The 14,729-nt window shown below is 36.4% G+C and overlaps 1 protein-coding gene across 3 annotated transcripts in view; it reads left to right on the top strand.

The window, feature by feature from the left end:
- The first annotated feature begins 457 nt into the window (after window positions 1-457).
- APBA1 (amyloid beta precursor protein binding family A member 1) overlaps window positions 458-14,729 on the top strand; it is a 458,099-nt gene continuing 443,827 nt past the window's right edge. For 2 of the 3 annotated variants that reach the window (XR_008400662.1, XM_053702519.1), the window contains exon 1: window positions 459-686. The gene's annotated coding sequence lies outside the window, so the exon portion shown is untranslated. Of the gene's footprint in view, window positions 687-14,729 lie in introns of all 3 variants that reach the window. The other variant, XM_053702520.1, reaches the window with a different exon arrangement.

Consider the following 14,729-nt stretch of genomic DNA (forward strand, 5'->3'; position numbering starts at 1 on the left):
GGTGTTTTCTGGTCCTTTAAGGAAATTATTGTGAAGTGTTGCTGGAAAAATTATACTATATGACTGAAAATGATAAAAAAAAATCTTTTATATTGTATGACTTTTGCAAATCAATTATAACGAAAAATATGTTTTTTTTTGCAATAGAACAGGTATGATTGAATGTGCGATAAATATTGAGGATCTAGATCACTGGAATTAATATAGATTCACATTTTGCCCCGTTTACATTCGATATTACTGACGATCTGAATTTAAATTTTCATTCTGATACTGAGTGAATGGATCCTGCAATAAAGCTGTCTGACAGTGTGTACTGGAATAGTGACCCAGAGGCACAGAATAACACTGTGAATGCTGCCTGTGTGTAAGGGCTGGGAGTGCCCGAGTCAGTGTGTGTGCTACTGATGTCAGAGGGAGGGAGGAAGGCGGAGCTCAGTCTGCTCAGGCAGGGCTGCTGGTGGCCGCTGCAGAAGGAGAAGAAAAGGAGGAGGTGGAAGATGGTGGAATTAGAGGTGAGAGCTGTTGGACTCAAGTCTCATTCCTTGGGCTGTCACCTTGTCACCTGCTGAGCTCACGTCATCTTGTGCCAGAGAATGTGCAGCTAGTTAGGCGTGTGATGGTGGTGACAGGCAATGTGATTTATTGGGTACAAGTCTTGAAAGCGGTGATCCCAGGGTTTGTGGGTAAGTAAGGGCACTGGGTATTCTGGCAGTAGTTCCGATGCACTTTGTCAAGTGTGTGTAAGACATTCCTGTTAAATGTTGCAGTGACTGAGTGATTTACTGATCTGGGAGCAGATGGCCTAGGTAGGGAACGTGCAGTGCAGAGCTTGATATGGGTATCTGGGCTTGGATGCAGACTGTGGGTGGGATGCTGCATCTGCTGTTTATTCATGCAAATGACTAACCCATTGTGTGCCAGTTGGGAATGCCAAATCAAGCTTTGCAATGTGTTGCAGCAAAAGGAGCAAGAGGTGTGCTGCCTTCTGAATAAGATTCAGGGTATGAGAAATATGTAGCCCACTAAACTGATATGTGTTTGCTCACTAACTGTAAACTGTAGTATCCCGTTCAGCAGAACCAAATGTATTTTTGCAAGGGTTAAAGTGGGCTGAATTGACTTTTATTAACCCTTTGACGGCAGAGAGGGTCAGTCTTTTTTGACAAAGAAGTAGCTTTACACAGTAGTATTTTATAAACAATGTGTGTTGCACACTGTGCTGGACACCAAGATAATTTGGATGCAGAGTAAAATCAGCTGCAGATAGTTTCAGTTCTTTAAAGGACCAGTAAATGATTCTGTTTTCCTGCATGAGCTGGGCTCAGTGATTGCTGTCAGTGTTGTTAAAAGCTGGACTAAGACCTGGAGGGGAGGGGCTGGCAGTAATTGAGCCGTATGAGCACATGGCAGGGGGCTGGCTCTAGCTGTGATGTATGAATAAGACACATTTCTCTATACTGTATACTCATGTTTGCTATGCGGCCTCCTGAACGTCAGAGGCACCACTCATCAGTAGATCACCTATCTTTTATGTCAATAAGGGCTAATGTATGGGTTGTAGTTATATTATCACAGCTACTTATAGGGTATTTTATAGGCAGTTTTTAAACTATTTTAAGCTTTGAAATGTATTAGGAGCTAAATTATTTATGGGTTTATATCAGCAAACTGAAACACGACATTGGTCTTGTTTGTGTGTTGTGTTATAGCTAGAACATATTCACTATTTAATTGCATAGTATTATTCAACAAAGGTTGATCAATATGGAAACTGTCAATTGTTTTGGGGTGGTCTGGATGATTTGAAGGGGCTGCATTAATACTCTGATATTTTGGATATATATATATATTACTATTTTTATATTCATGCAGAATCTGTTCAACTCAACACTCTTGGAAAGTGTTTGGAAATCAGTGTGCTAGATTTACTAACATCTTCATGCTTTAGTGCTGATTTCCTCTAATCAATTTGGAGGAATTGAGCCCATTGATCTTTAAATCACATCTGCTTTTCCTCTAGTTTACAGTATATTCAGTTACAAAACAAAAGTAATATTTTTATTTGCTCATAAGCTATTAACACATGGAGCAGTAGCACCTTATTAAAAAATAATAATTATTATTTCAGTTAATCAGTGAAGGTTATTTGCATTATAAGGAAACATGATTGTACATGTGAAATCTAAAGTTTTGATTTCACTTTTCTCAGTGAAGATCTTTGCCAAAATGACTGATTTAGTAATTAGTTTGCTGTATTAGTGTTCTCAAGATCTTGTACACAAGCTGAACTGGCATTTTGGTAAACAGGGATTTTATTTGCCACCACTTACCAACACTTGGCACTCAAATGTGGCACCCCAAAGAAATAAGTGATAACGTTACATAAAAAATTTCAAAGGGATTTTTTTCACCCCTTCGCCACCTTGAATTTCAGAGGAAACTTCGCCCAAAGTACCAGAGAATTTATAGAATTTATTCTATCACCAAATTTAGACATATAATAGAGCCTTTGTTGTTGTTTTTTTCTAACTTTAAAAATAAATAAATCTCAAAATGTGTTCCTTGTATTATTTTTTATTATTTTAAGGTCTTAATCTGCAATGTGGTAACTCTCATTTGGTATAGCAGAACTGACCAAATTCTCAAAATGTACCCCCAAACTATATATATTTTTAAAGACAATACGTTTTGAGAGAGCTATAGTAAAATATCTAGTTTTATCATAAACAAGAGAGAGGTGCAGACCCTTATGAGCTATATAATTATCTTAGAAATAAGAAAGACTATATAAGGATGAATCGTCCTTATAAGCAGACAGGGAATTCAGCACACTCAAAAAAAAATGTCAATCAAATATTTTATTTTTAAATGCTTTAACATTTTATTGCACGTGTAGATCCCGAGGAGATCATGGTTTGCTTTACCAAATAAAAAATGAAAAAGTGAAAAATAACAAAAAACACACACACAATTACTAATAGATCATGAATCACTGATAGAGACGTCTCTTAGAAGGCATGCGTAAAAGAGCTGTGAATATGTCAGTTTCAATGAGGCAATTTACAACACCTCTATCAGAGGACAATCCCACAAAGTTGTTTAGGGATTAGTTGCAATGATTTAATTTGAGGATCTATGTAAAAACCTCAAACTTTCCAAATGGAAACATATATCAAATACAGATACATTCTTCATAAATTAGGTCAAAGACACAAAGTATCAACAAGTAACAAACAACCACAACACCTTTGTCAGTGGACAACAAAAATTGTATGCTACAAGAGTAATGTTGTCATGATATATATAAATGTAGATACTATGTCAGTATAATGACTTAGAGCTGCAGTTAGATATAACAAACACAAATGGTTAAATGACAATGAAAAACCAATGTTCATCACAGTTCTATTTAGCCATCTTCTTGAGATTTCAGAGGATTTTTTTTTTAGCATTATTTGCTTATTAATACCTGGTGTACTTCTAAACATTTTGAGATCATTGACACTGTTGTACTTTAAGAGACTGTGAGTGATACTTTGTTCTATTCTCAAGCCCGGCAATTCATGTAAATTTGTTTGGCGCACACATACCCGATACAAAAACCTTGAACTGTTGTTTGTATGCTAAATGGCATAAGAAGTATAAATCTCTACACAAATATGGATCATCTTAAAGCGGGTCAAAATCATGAGTTGCCTAACTTGGCTTTTTAAAGTGACTAAATAGAACCCGTGATGGGCATTGGTTTTTCATTGTGATTTAACCATTTGTGTAAGTCATTATACTGACATAGTATCTACAACTATCACATAGATCCTCATTTATATATATCATGAGTCATGACAACATTACCCTTGTAGTATATAATTTTGGGGTTGTTCACTGACAGAGATGTTGTGGTTGTTACTTGTTGATACTTTGTGTCTTTGACCAAATGTATGAAGAATGTATCTTTGCATTTGATATATGTTTTCATTTGGAAAGTTTCTGAGGTTTTTTACATAGATCCTCAAATTAAATCATGGTAACTGATCCTAAACAACTTTGTGGGTTTGTCCTCTGATAGAAGTGTTGTAAATTTCCTCATTGAAACTAACATTCACAGCTCTTTCACGCATGCTTTCTCAATCAGTGATTCATGATCTAATAGTAATTTTGTGTGTTTTTGGTTAATTTTCACTTTTTAATTTTTTTTTTATTTGGTAACGCAAACCATGATCTACTGGAGATCTACACGTGCAATAAAATGTTAAAGCATTTAAAAATAAAATATTTGATTGACATGCTTTGAGTGTGCTGAATTCCCTGTCTTTGCTTATAAGGACGATTTATCCTTATACTGTATAGTCTTTCTTATTTCTAAGATAATTATATATATATATATAATTTTTTTTTTATTTTTTTTTAAACTAGACAAACCAAGATATTGATCTAGGCTCATTTTTGTATATTTCATGCCACCATTTGACTGCCAAATGCCATCATATAATTTTTTTTTTTTCTTTTTCTTCACAAAGTTTAGGTTTTAAACTAAAATTATTTACACACAACTACAGCCGTAAACATTTCTCTAGGATCTCCTTTGCTCAGAAATGGCAGACATGCATGGCTTTGCCATTGATTTTTTGTAATTAGAAGGCCGCTAATTGCAGCTGTGCACCACACCTCTGAAATTCTTGTCAATGAAGGGGTTAATCAGTTAGCTGTTGAGGATAAAATGTATTATAGTGCAGTGATTACCCTCCCACCTGACACGTACCACCTCACTGATGCCTCCCAAACAGCTCTATTCCCTCCCCCTTCTCATTGGTCACCATCCTCTTCCACCATTTTGGGTACTGGCAGCCAGTCTGCCAGTATGCAGTAAGGAGTTTTGTTTTTTAAAAGTTATTTATTTTCTATAGTTTAGAGATCCATCCTTACCCTCCCACCTCCCTGGTTCCTCAGAAAGGGCTTGCTTTCCTCCCTCACTACTGCACAGCCATATTGTGTTACTAGCAATATGACAGTGTGTAGTTAAAGGGACAGTCAAGTCCAAAACAAACTTTCATTTCTCAAATAGGGCATGTAATTTTAAACAACTTTCCAATTTACTTTTATCAACAATTTTGCTTTGTTCTCTTGGTATTCTAGTTGAAAGCAAACCTAGGAAGGTGCATATGATAATTTCTAAGCCCTTGAAGGCCGCCTCTATTTTATTTACTTTTCACAGCAGGGGAGAGCAAGCTCTTGTAGGCCCTATAGATAGCATTGTGATCACGCCCGTGGCTAGTGGCAGACATTGCACTAATTGGCTAAAATGCAAGTCAATAGATAATAACTAAAAGTCATGTGATTAGGGGCGGTCAGAAGATGCTTAGATACAAGTTAGTCACAGAAGTAAAAAGTGTATTAATATAACAGTGTTGGTTTTGCAAAACTGGGGAATGAGTAATAAAGGGATTATCTATCTTTTTAAACAACAAAAATTCTGGTGTTGACTGTCCCTTTAAGGACGAGGGAATGTGTGTGTTTTTTTTTCTTTTTTTTTTTCTTGTAGTGACCACACCCTACCTAACTTCTCCTTGAAGGGATCTTAGCTTAGGTATCCACTGCCCCCTCTATAATGCCCTTTTTCCATATTGTAGGGACCCTTCCCTTCCTCTCCCCTTCCAAACACATTTCCGTCCCATCACTGCAACCAAATCAGACCATGTCACTGTCTGTTTGGACGATCTGGCTTCATATAGTAAGCAAGCACGATCAGCGCTCCTTTACTATATGCAGGCAGATGCCTTCTGCCCCCAGCTGCAGCCTCCGCTGTCTAAGCTGACAGTCGGGACTGCAGCATGAGCCAAAGTGTTGGATTTAAGTACGAATGGCAAAGTACGGAAACCCAAACTTTTTCTTTCATGATTCAAATAGAGCATACAGTTTTAAAACAACTTTTCTATTTTCTAATTTCCTTCATTCTATTAGTCTCTTTTGTTGAAAAAAGCATACATAGATAGGCTTAGGAGCAGCAGTGCACTAATGGGAACTAGCAGGTGATTGGTGGCTGCATGTATATGCATTTTGTCATTGGCTGACCTGATGTGTTCAGCTATCTCCCAGTACTACATTAAAGCACATTTAATAAAATAATTGGTTCTTATAAATTGCATGCTCTAACTGAATCATTAATTTTTTTTTTGTTTTATGCCACTTTAAATTTTTCTTTAGTATGAATCAGTGGGAGTTTGTGCTTACCTTACCAGCTGTGCTTTAGATAGATACAGTTGCACCCCCACTTACAAGCCCCATAAGTAAAGTTTGGGGTTAACTGTAGAATAGAGCCTTTATTTAGAGGGGAATTTCCTGGTGTTTCAGCGCTATGCTGACCTTCTGATTGGGATTATATTTATACTGCTGGAAACTTCTCTTTTGTGAAAGGTACAAATGGGCTAAAAGAGGCCACATGCTGGATGGGGTCTGTCCAATAGTACTAGCTATGTTCATAACCAGTTTAAATATACAAATATGATAGACGTATTTCTAGCGTAGATTGTGGTTATTAATTTTATAATGATTATATACAATTAACAATACATTTATGGAATGGTCTACATTTAATACCATTGTAATTTTACTGACCATGCCAATAAGATACTGTCTGTGAATCTACTTGAGGAATGGAAATTGTATTGTTTGCTATGTATATATAGAAACAATGGAAGGCCTGATGTGTAGAACTGAAAATGATGGGGTTAAATATACGTCTGCATATATAAAGCTTGGCTAATACAAAAAGGCAAATCTACCATGCTTTTTTTTTTTTAAATGGTGCAGGCTGAAGGTTTATTTTTTATTTTTAAATGTATAAGAGAAAAAAATGAAAATAGCACTGTCTATTTTTTATTTTTGGAATGTTTTCTTACATTAGAAATTGTAGTTATTTAGGTTGATGCCTGAATGAGAAAAGAAACAAAACAAGTCGTGGTTTACAAAAAGATTTCTTTGATAGAATAGTATATGCCTTTTCTAAATGCAGGAGCAATATAAGTGGTCCGATTTAGTAAATACAAAAACGCTCTCTTACTAATTGAATAATAATGCTTCTTACAAACACACTGACTTTTATAAATACAATATTTTTTGTGTGTTTGTAAATAGTTCTGCTGGTTTGTTAGGATAATACAGATTGCACCAATTCTTTTTTGTACATCTGAAAAATCTGGTTTTGACCATTAGAATTTTTTTTTTTCCCACTAAATATATTTTTCATCCCTGCTTTCTTTCAATTTCACAAAACAGTAATTTGTTATTCTACAAGTTTGGGTCAGTACCATGAGATTTCTGCTTTTGGTGGAGTAGTGAAGCAGTGATATTCCTGTGCTGCAGCATATAATGTAAGGTGCATAGGAATCCAGTTACCAACTTGCAAAAAAATGCAATGTTTAAAACATTCTTTTTACTTATGTATGTCAAATAATCAGTGGATAAAACGTTTTGATAATATGGAATATACTCCATTGGATTTAAAGAGAGCACAAAAATTGTGCTTTACTTATCGGATATTTTTTTTAATTTTTTTTTTTTAACCAAACTCCAGTTCTGCACCTGTTAAATGTGTTGCAAACAATGTAGACCATGCAAATCATTTTATTTTTTACTTTTATGTCGCTAAGTTGGACATCTGAAAAATATATTTGTATATGTGTTACATAATTCAGTAGTAGTAGTTGAAACGTGTAACTGTGTCACCAAATACTTTATCCCTGTTGGTATGGCTGTTGCAGGGAAACTAAACCCAAACATTTATTTTCATGATTCAGAAAGGACATAGATTTTTGAAACAATTTTCCATTTTACTTCTAGTATCAATTTTGCTTCATTCTTTTGGTATCCTTTGATGAAAGAACAGCTCTGAACACATTGGTAAGCCAATGAAATGAGGCATATACAGTATGTGCAGCCACCAATCAGCAGCTAGCTCCCAGCTCATGAGAACTAAGCAAATTAGATAATAGAAATAAACTGTAATGTTGTTTAAAATTGTATGCTCTATCTACATTGTAACGGGAAAATGGGATTTTATATCACTTTAAGGGGACAGTCAAGTAAAAATTAAACTTTCCTTATTCAGATAGAGCACATCATTTTAAACAACTTTCCAATTCACTTCCATTATCTGAATGTCTTTTTTGTTATATGCACATTTTGTGAGACACGAGCTCCTACTGAGCATGTGCAAGATTCACAAGATCTACATATATGCAGTTTTGATTGGCTGATGGCTGTCACATGATTATGTAACTAACTTTGACATTTGTCATAAAAATCTACTACTCATTTGAAATTCAAAACTAAGTGCTTTTACATTGTTTCTTTATTATGCATTTATTGATTATGCTATTCTACTATGTTTAGTGGTCCTTTAATGTTTTCCATGCTACAAGCCTACAGCTAAAAGATGAGCACTAAACATTTAAAAAAAAAAAATAAAAAAAAATTGTAGCAGGATGTTAAGAACATACCTTGCTTTGACAAAATCTTTTATACTGCAAAAAAAATATGATTTATGTAAGAACTTACCTTATAAATTCATTTATTTCATATTGGCAAGAGTCCATGAGCTAGTGACGTTTGGGATATACAATCCTACCAGGAGGGGCAAAGTTTCCCAAACCTCAAAATGCCTATAAAAAGCCCTAGAAGTGGCGACTGATCTAGTAGAATGAGCTGTAATTCTCTGAGGCGGAGACTGTCCCGCCTCTAAATAAGCCTTGTGAATCAAAAGCTTTAACCAAGATGCCAAAGAAATGGCAGAGGCTTTCTGACCTTTCCTAGGACCAGAAAAAACAACAAATAGACTAGAAGTCTTGCTGAAATCTCTAGAAAGATCTTTTAAGAGTATTCTTGGGATTAGTATACAAGGAAGGAACGACAATTTCCCTACTAATGTTAGAATTCACAACCTTAAGAAGAAATTTAAAACGAAGTCCACAAAACAGCCTTATCCTGAAGGAAAATCAGTAAAGGAGACTCACAAGAGAGAGCTGACAATTCAGAAACACTTCTAGCTGAAGAGATAGCCAAAAGAAACTAAACTTTCCAAGAAAGTAGTTTAATATCCAAAGAATGCATAGGCTCAAAAGGAGGAGCCTGCAAAGCCTTCAAAACCAAATTAAGGCTCCAAGGAGGAGAGATTGATTTAACAGGCTTGATATGAACCAAAGCCTGAACAAAACGGTGAATATCAGGAAGTTTAGCAATCTTTCTATGAAATAAAACAGAGCAGAGATTTGTCCCTTCAAGGTACTTGCAGACAAACCTTTATCCAAGGGTAAATTTCTAGGAATCCTAAAAGAATGCCAAGAGAATTTATGAGAAGAACACCATGAAATATAGTTTTTTCCAAACAGACTTACCAGCCTGTAGCATAGTATTAATCACTGAGTTAATGACTAAGTACTAAGCGTTCAATTTCCATACCTTGAAATTTAGTGATTGGAGATCCTGATGGAACAACGGCCCTTGAGACAGAAGATCCGGACTTAAAGGAAGTGGCCAAGTTTGGCAACTGGACATTCGGACAAGATTTGTATACCAAACCTATGAGGCCATGCTGGTGCTATCAGAAACACATGCAATTGTTACAATATGATCTTGGAGATCACCCTTGGAAGAAGAACTAGAAGCAGAAAAATGTAAGCAGATTGGTAAAACCAAGGAACTGCTAACGCATCCACCATCTCCGCCTGAGGATCCCTGGACCTGGAAAGGTACCTGGGAAGCTTCCTGTTTAGATGGGAAGCCATCAGATCTATTTCGGGGAGACCACTCCCCTGGATGTAAAGACTGACGACTGAAATAATCCGCTTCCCAATTGTCTACACCTGGGAAATGGTATTAAAGGCACACTGAACCCAATTTTTTTTTCTTTTGTGATTCAGAGCATGCAATTTTAAGCAACTTTCTAATTTACTCCTATTAGCAAATGTTCTTCATTCTTTTGGCATCTTTATTTGATAAGAAACAATGTAAGTTTAGATGCCGGCCCATTTTGGTGAACAACCTGGGTTGTTCTTGCTGATTGGTGGATACATTCATCCACCAATAAACAAGTGTTGTCCAAGGTGCTGGACTTTTTTTCAAATAAAGATAGCAAGAGAACGAAGAAAAATTGATAATAGGAGTAAATTAGAAAGTTGCTTAAAATTGCATGCTCTCTCTGAATCACAAAAGAAAAAAATTGGGTTCAGTGTCCCTTTAATTAGACAGGAGTTGGATTCCGCCCAAGAAAGTATCCGACATACTTCTTTCATCGCTAAAGGACTGCGAGTCCCCTTGATGATTGACATGCCACAGTTGTGATATTGTCTGTCTCTAAACAAATGAATAATTTTCTCTTTAATTGCGGCCAAGCTTGAAGAACCCTGAAAATAGAGTCCTAAAATATTGATTGGTAACCTCGCCTATTGAGGATTCCAAATTCCTTATGCTGTCAGAGACCCCCAGACAGCTCTCCAACCTGTGAGACTTGCATCTGTTGAAATCACAGTCCAGGCAGGACGAACAAAAGAGGCCCCTTGAATAATCCGATGATGGACTAACCACCAGGACAGAGAGAGAGTTGAATGTTGGGATTTAAGTATATCAATTGTGATATCTGAGTATAATCCCTGCACCATTGATTCAGCATGCAAAGCTGCAGAGGTCTCATATGAAAATAAGCAAAGGGGATTGCGTCTGATGCTGCACTCATGAGACCTAAAACTTCTATGCACATAACCACTGAAGGGAATGATCGAGACTGAAGTTTTCGACAGGCAGAAACCAATTTAATTTGTCTCTTGTCTGTTAAAGACAAAGTCATGGACACTGAATCTATCTGGAAACCTAAAAAGGTGACCCTTGTCTGAGGAATCAAGGAACTCTTTGGTAAATTGATCCTCCAACCATGTCTTTGAAGAAACAACACAAGTTGATTTGTGTGAGATTCTGCTAAATGAAAAGACTGAGCCGGTACCAAGATATCGTCCAAATAAGGAAACATCGCAATACCCTGCTCTCTGAATACAGATAGGACACCAAGAACCTTTGAAAATATTCTTGGAGCTGTTGCTAGGCCAAATGGAAGAGCAACAAACTGGTAACACTTGTCTAGAAAAGAGAATCTCAGAAACCAATAGTGGTCTGGATGAATCGGAATATGAAGATACGCATCCTGTAAGTCTATTGAGGACATGTAATGATATTGCTGAACAAAAGGCAGAATAGTCCTTATAATCACCATTTTGAAGGTTGGGACTCTTACAAAATGATTCAAAAACTTCAGATCCAGAACTGGTCTGAAATAATTTTCCTTCTTCGGGACAATGAATAGATTTGAATAAAAACCCAGACCCTGTTCCAGATTTGGAACTGGTACAATCACTCCTGAAAGCTCTAGATCAGAAACACACTTCAGAAAAGCCTGAGCTTTCACAGGATTTGTTGGAACGTGAGAAAGAAAAAATCTTCTCACAGGAGGTCTTATTCTGAAACCTATTCGATACCCCTGAGAGACAATATTTTGAATCCAATGATTCTGAATGGAACCTGCCCAAACGTCTTAAAATAATTTCAATCTGCCCACCACCAGCAGAACTGGATCGAGGGCCGCACCTTCATGCAGTCTTGGGGGGGGGGGGGGTGGCTTTGATTTCTTGTAAGGTTTGGATTTATTCCAACTCAAGGATGGCTTCCAATTGGAGCCAGAGTCTTTAGGGGAAGGAGTGGTTTTCTGTTCTCTATTCTGATGAAAGGAACGGAACCGATTAGAAGCTTTAGATTTGCCTTTAGACTTCTTATCTTGAGGCATAAAAACTCCCTTCCCCCCACTAATAGTGGAAATAATAGAATCCAACTGGTAACCAAACAAATTATTACCCTAGAATGATAGAGATAGTAACCTAGATTTAGATACCATGTCAGCATTCCATGATTTGAGCCATAAAGCTCTTCTAGCTAAAGACATAGATTTAACATCAATCTTGATGATATCAAAAATAGCATCACAGATAAAATGATTAGCATGTTGAAGCAAACGAACAATGCTATGCAAATCAGAGTCTTTTTCCCGTTGTGCTAAGCTATCCAACCAAAAAGTGTATGCAGCCGCAACATCAGCCATAGAAATGGCAGGTCTGAACATATAGCCAGAACGCAAATAAGCTTTCCTTAGATAAGATTCAATCTTCCTATCTAAAGGATCCTTAAAAGAGGTACTATCATTTATCGGAATAGTAGTACGTTTAGCAAGAGAAGAAATAGCCCCATCAACCTTAGGGACTTTTTCCCAAAACTCTAATTTAGCCACTGGCAAAGGATACAACTTTTTAAACCTTGAAGAAGGAACAAAAGAAGTACCAGGCTTAGACCATTCCTTAGCAACCAAATCCAAAATGGCATTAGGAATAGGAAAAACTTCAGGAGTAGTTACAGGAGGTTTATAGACAGAATTAAAATGTTTACTGGATTTATTATCAAGAGGACCAGACTCCTCAATATCCAAAGTTATTAACACTTCTTTTAACAAAGAACGAATATACCCAATCTTAAAAAGATAAGATGATTTATCAGTGTCAATGTCTGAAGTAGGATCTTCTGAGTCAGAGAGATCCTCATCAGAGGAGGATATATCAGTATGTTGCCGGTCATTTCAAATTTCATCAGCATTATGAGACGTTTTAAAATACCTTTTACGTTTATTTGAAGACAGTATAGCAGCCATAGCCTTCTGTATCGCCTCAGTAATATAATTTTTCATATCAACAGAGATATCATGTACTTTAGATGTTGAAGGAACAACAGATACTGTACTAGCACTAATAGAAACCTTTTCTGCATGCAAAAGCTTATCATGACAACTGTTACATACTGCAGCTGGAGATATAATCTCCACTAGTTTGCAACAAATACACTTAGCTTTGGTAGAACTGTGTTCAGACAGCATGGTTCCTACAGCAGCTTCTGAGACAGGATCAGATTGAGACATCATGTAAAAAGTAAAAAAACAACATTAAACAGAAATATCTTATTTCCACATATAGCAGTTTCAGGAATGGGGGAAAAAATGCAAATGCTGAAATTGGCAAAAAAAGCAAATGGCATAGCACTCTGAGCATAAAGAAAGCAAGGAGCATATAGGAAGTGAGGTAAAATAAAAAAAAAAAATTTTTTTGGCGCCAAGTATGATGCACGACGCAAAAGGAAGTTTGAGAATTTTTTTGGCGCCAACAAACATCCGTAAATGACACAACTTGTGTCATAACAAGCACAATTTCACGCCAAACAACCTAGCATCAACTAAGACGCAGGAAATGATGAACTTACGTCATGACAGACCCACAACTGCGCCCAAAAAAATTCTCGTTAATGACGCAATAAATAACAGCATTTTGCCCGCAAGTTTTCCAAAGAAAAAATCAAATTGAAAAAAGACTATACCCCAGGTAAGACAAACTTCCTAAAACATGATTCCGATAACGAAACTGCTGGACTGCAAAGGGAAATACACATAGACGTGACTCATGGCAAATATAAGTAAAATACAGATATTTAAAACTTTATATTAATACATAAAGCGCCAAACCATAGCTGAGAGTGTCTTAAATAATGATGCATACTTACCGAAAGACACCCATCCACATATAGCAGATAGCCAAACCAGTACTGAAAACTATTAGCAGAGGTAATGGTATATAAGAGTATATCGTTGATCTGAAAAGGGAGGTAGGAGATGAATCCCTACGACCGATAACAGAGACCCCTTGAAAAGATTTCCTGCGAGGAAAACCATAAAATCAAATAGGCGATACTCTCTTCACATCCCTCTGACAAACACTGTACTCTGAGGGGAATTGGGCTTCAGAATGCTTAGAAGCGCTTATCACAGAAGAAATCATAAAAATCAAGCACAAACTTACTTCACCACCTCCATAGGAGGCAAAGTTTGTAAAAACTGAAGTATGTGTGTAGTGGGAGGTGTATTTATAGGTATTTTGAGGTTTGGGAAACTTTGCCCCTCCTGGTAGGATTGTATATCCCATACGTCACTAGCTCATGGACTCTTGCAAATTACATGTAAGAAAGTGTTTTCCGTACCCTTATGGATGCTTGTATATTTCTCTTGATGCAACCTTTATTTATTTCCCCCCAAGATACATAAGGTTGGCAGTACAGCCAATAAAAAGTTGTGCTGGCCATGCATTAGTCTATATTTCTCCAGAGGTGTAACTCTGTCTTATCTTGGTTTTGTAAAATTTTGCACATTGGATCTAATTTAACTATAATAATGTCTTCTCATTCCAAAAATTGAACTGAGTGAAAGTTTTTAATTTATTTTGCAAGTCAGGGTATAGGTTTAATTGTCATAGCTTTGGCTCTTGGTATTTTGGGCCTTAAACTAAACGTGGTCTTATTCCTGCAGCTACAATCCACATGACACTCTACACCACACCTATCTCATGAGCCCTTAATATTCAGATTGTAATCTATTTAGAGCAGGGCTCTCATTCTACTGTGTTTTATTTTGTTCTAATTTATATGATAAACAAAATAAGTGTCACAATCCATGTATAATTAAAAAAGTGAACAGATAAATCAGAAAAATGAAAATGTAATAAGAAACTAAGCACCTGAGTCTTAGAAGTCAATAAAAACCTTTATAAATACCTCTGATGTTGCAATTAAGAACCTTCCACGATTCTTCAATAATGATT

This window comes from Bombina bombina, chromosome 2 (assembly GCF_027579735.1).
Source record: "Bombina bombina isolate aBomBom1 chromosome 2, aBomBom1.pri, whole genome shotgun sequence".
NCBI lineage: Eukaryota > Metazoa > Chordata > Amphibia > Anura > Bombinatoridae > Bombina > Bombina bombina.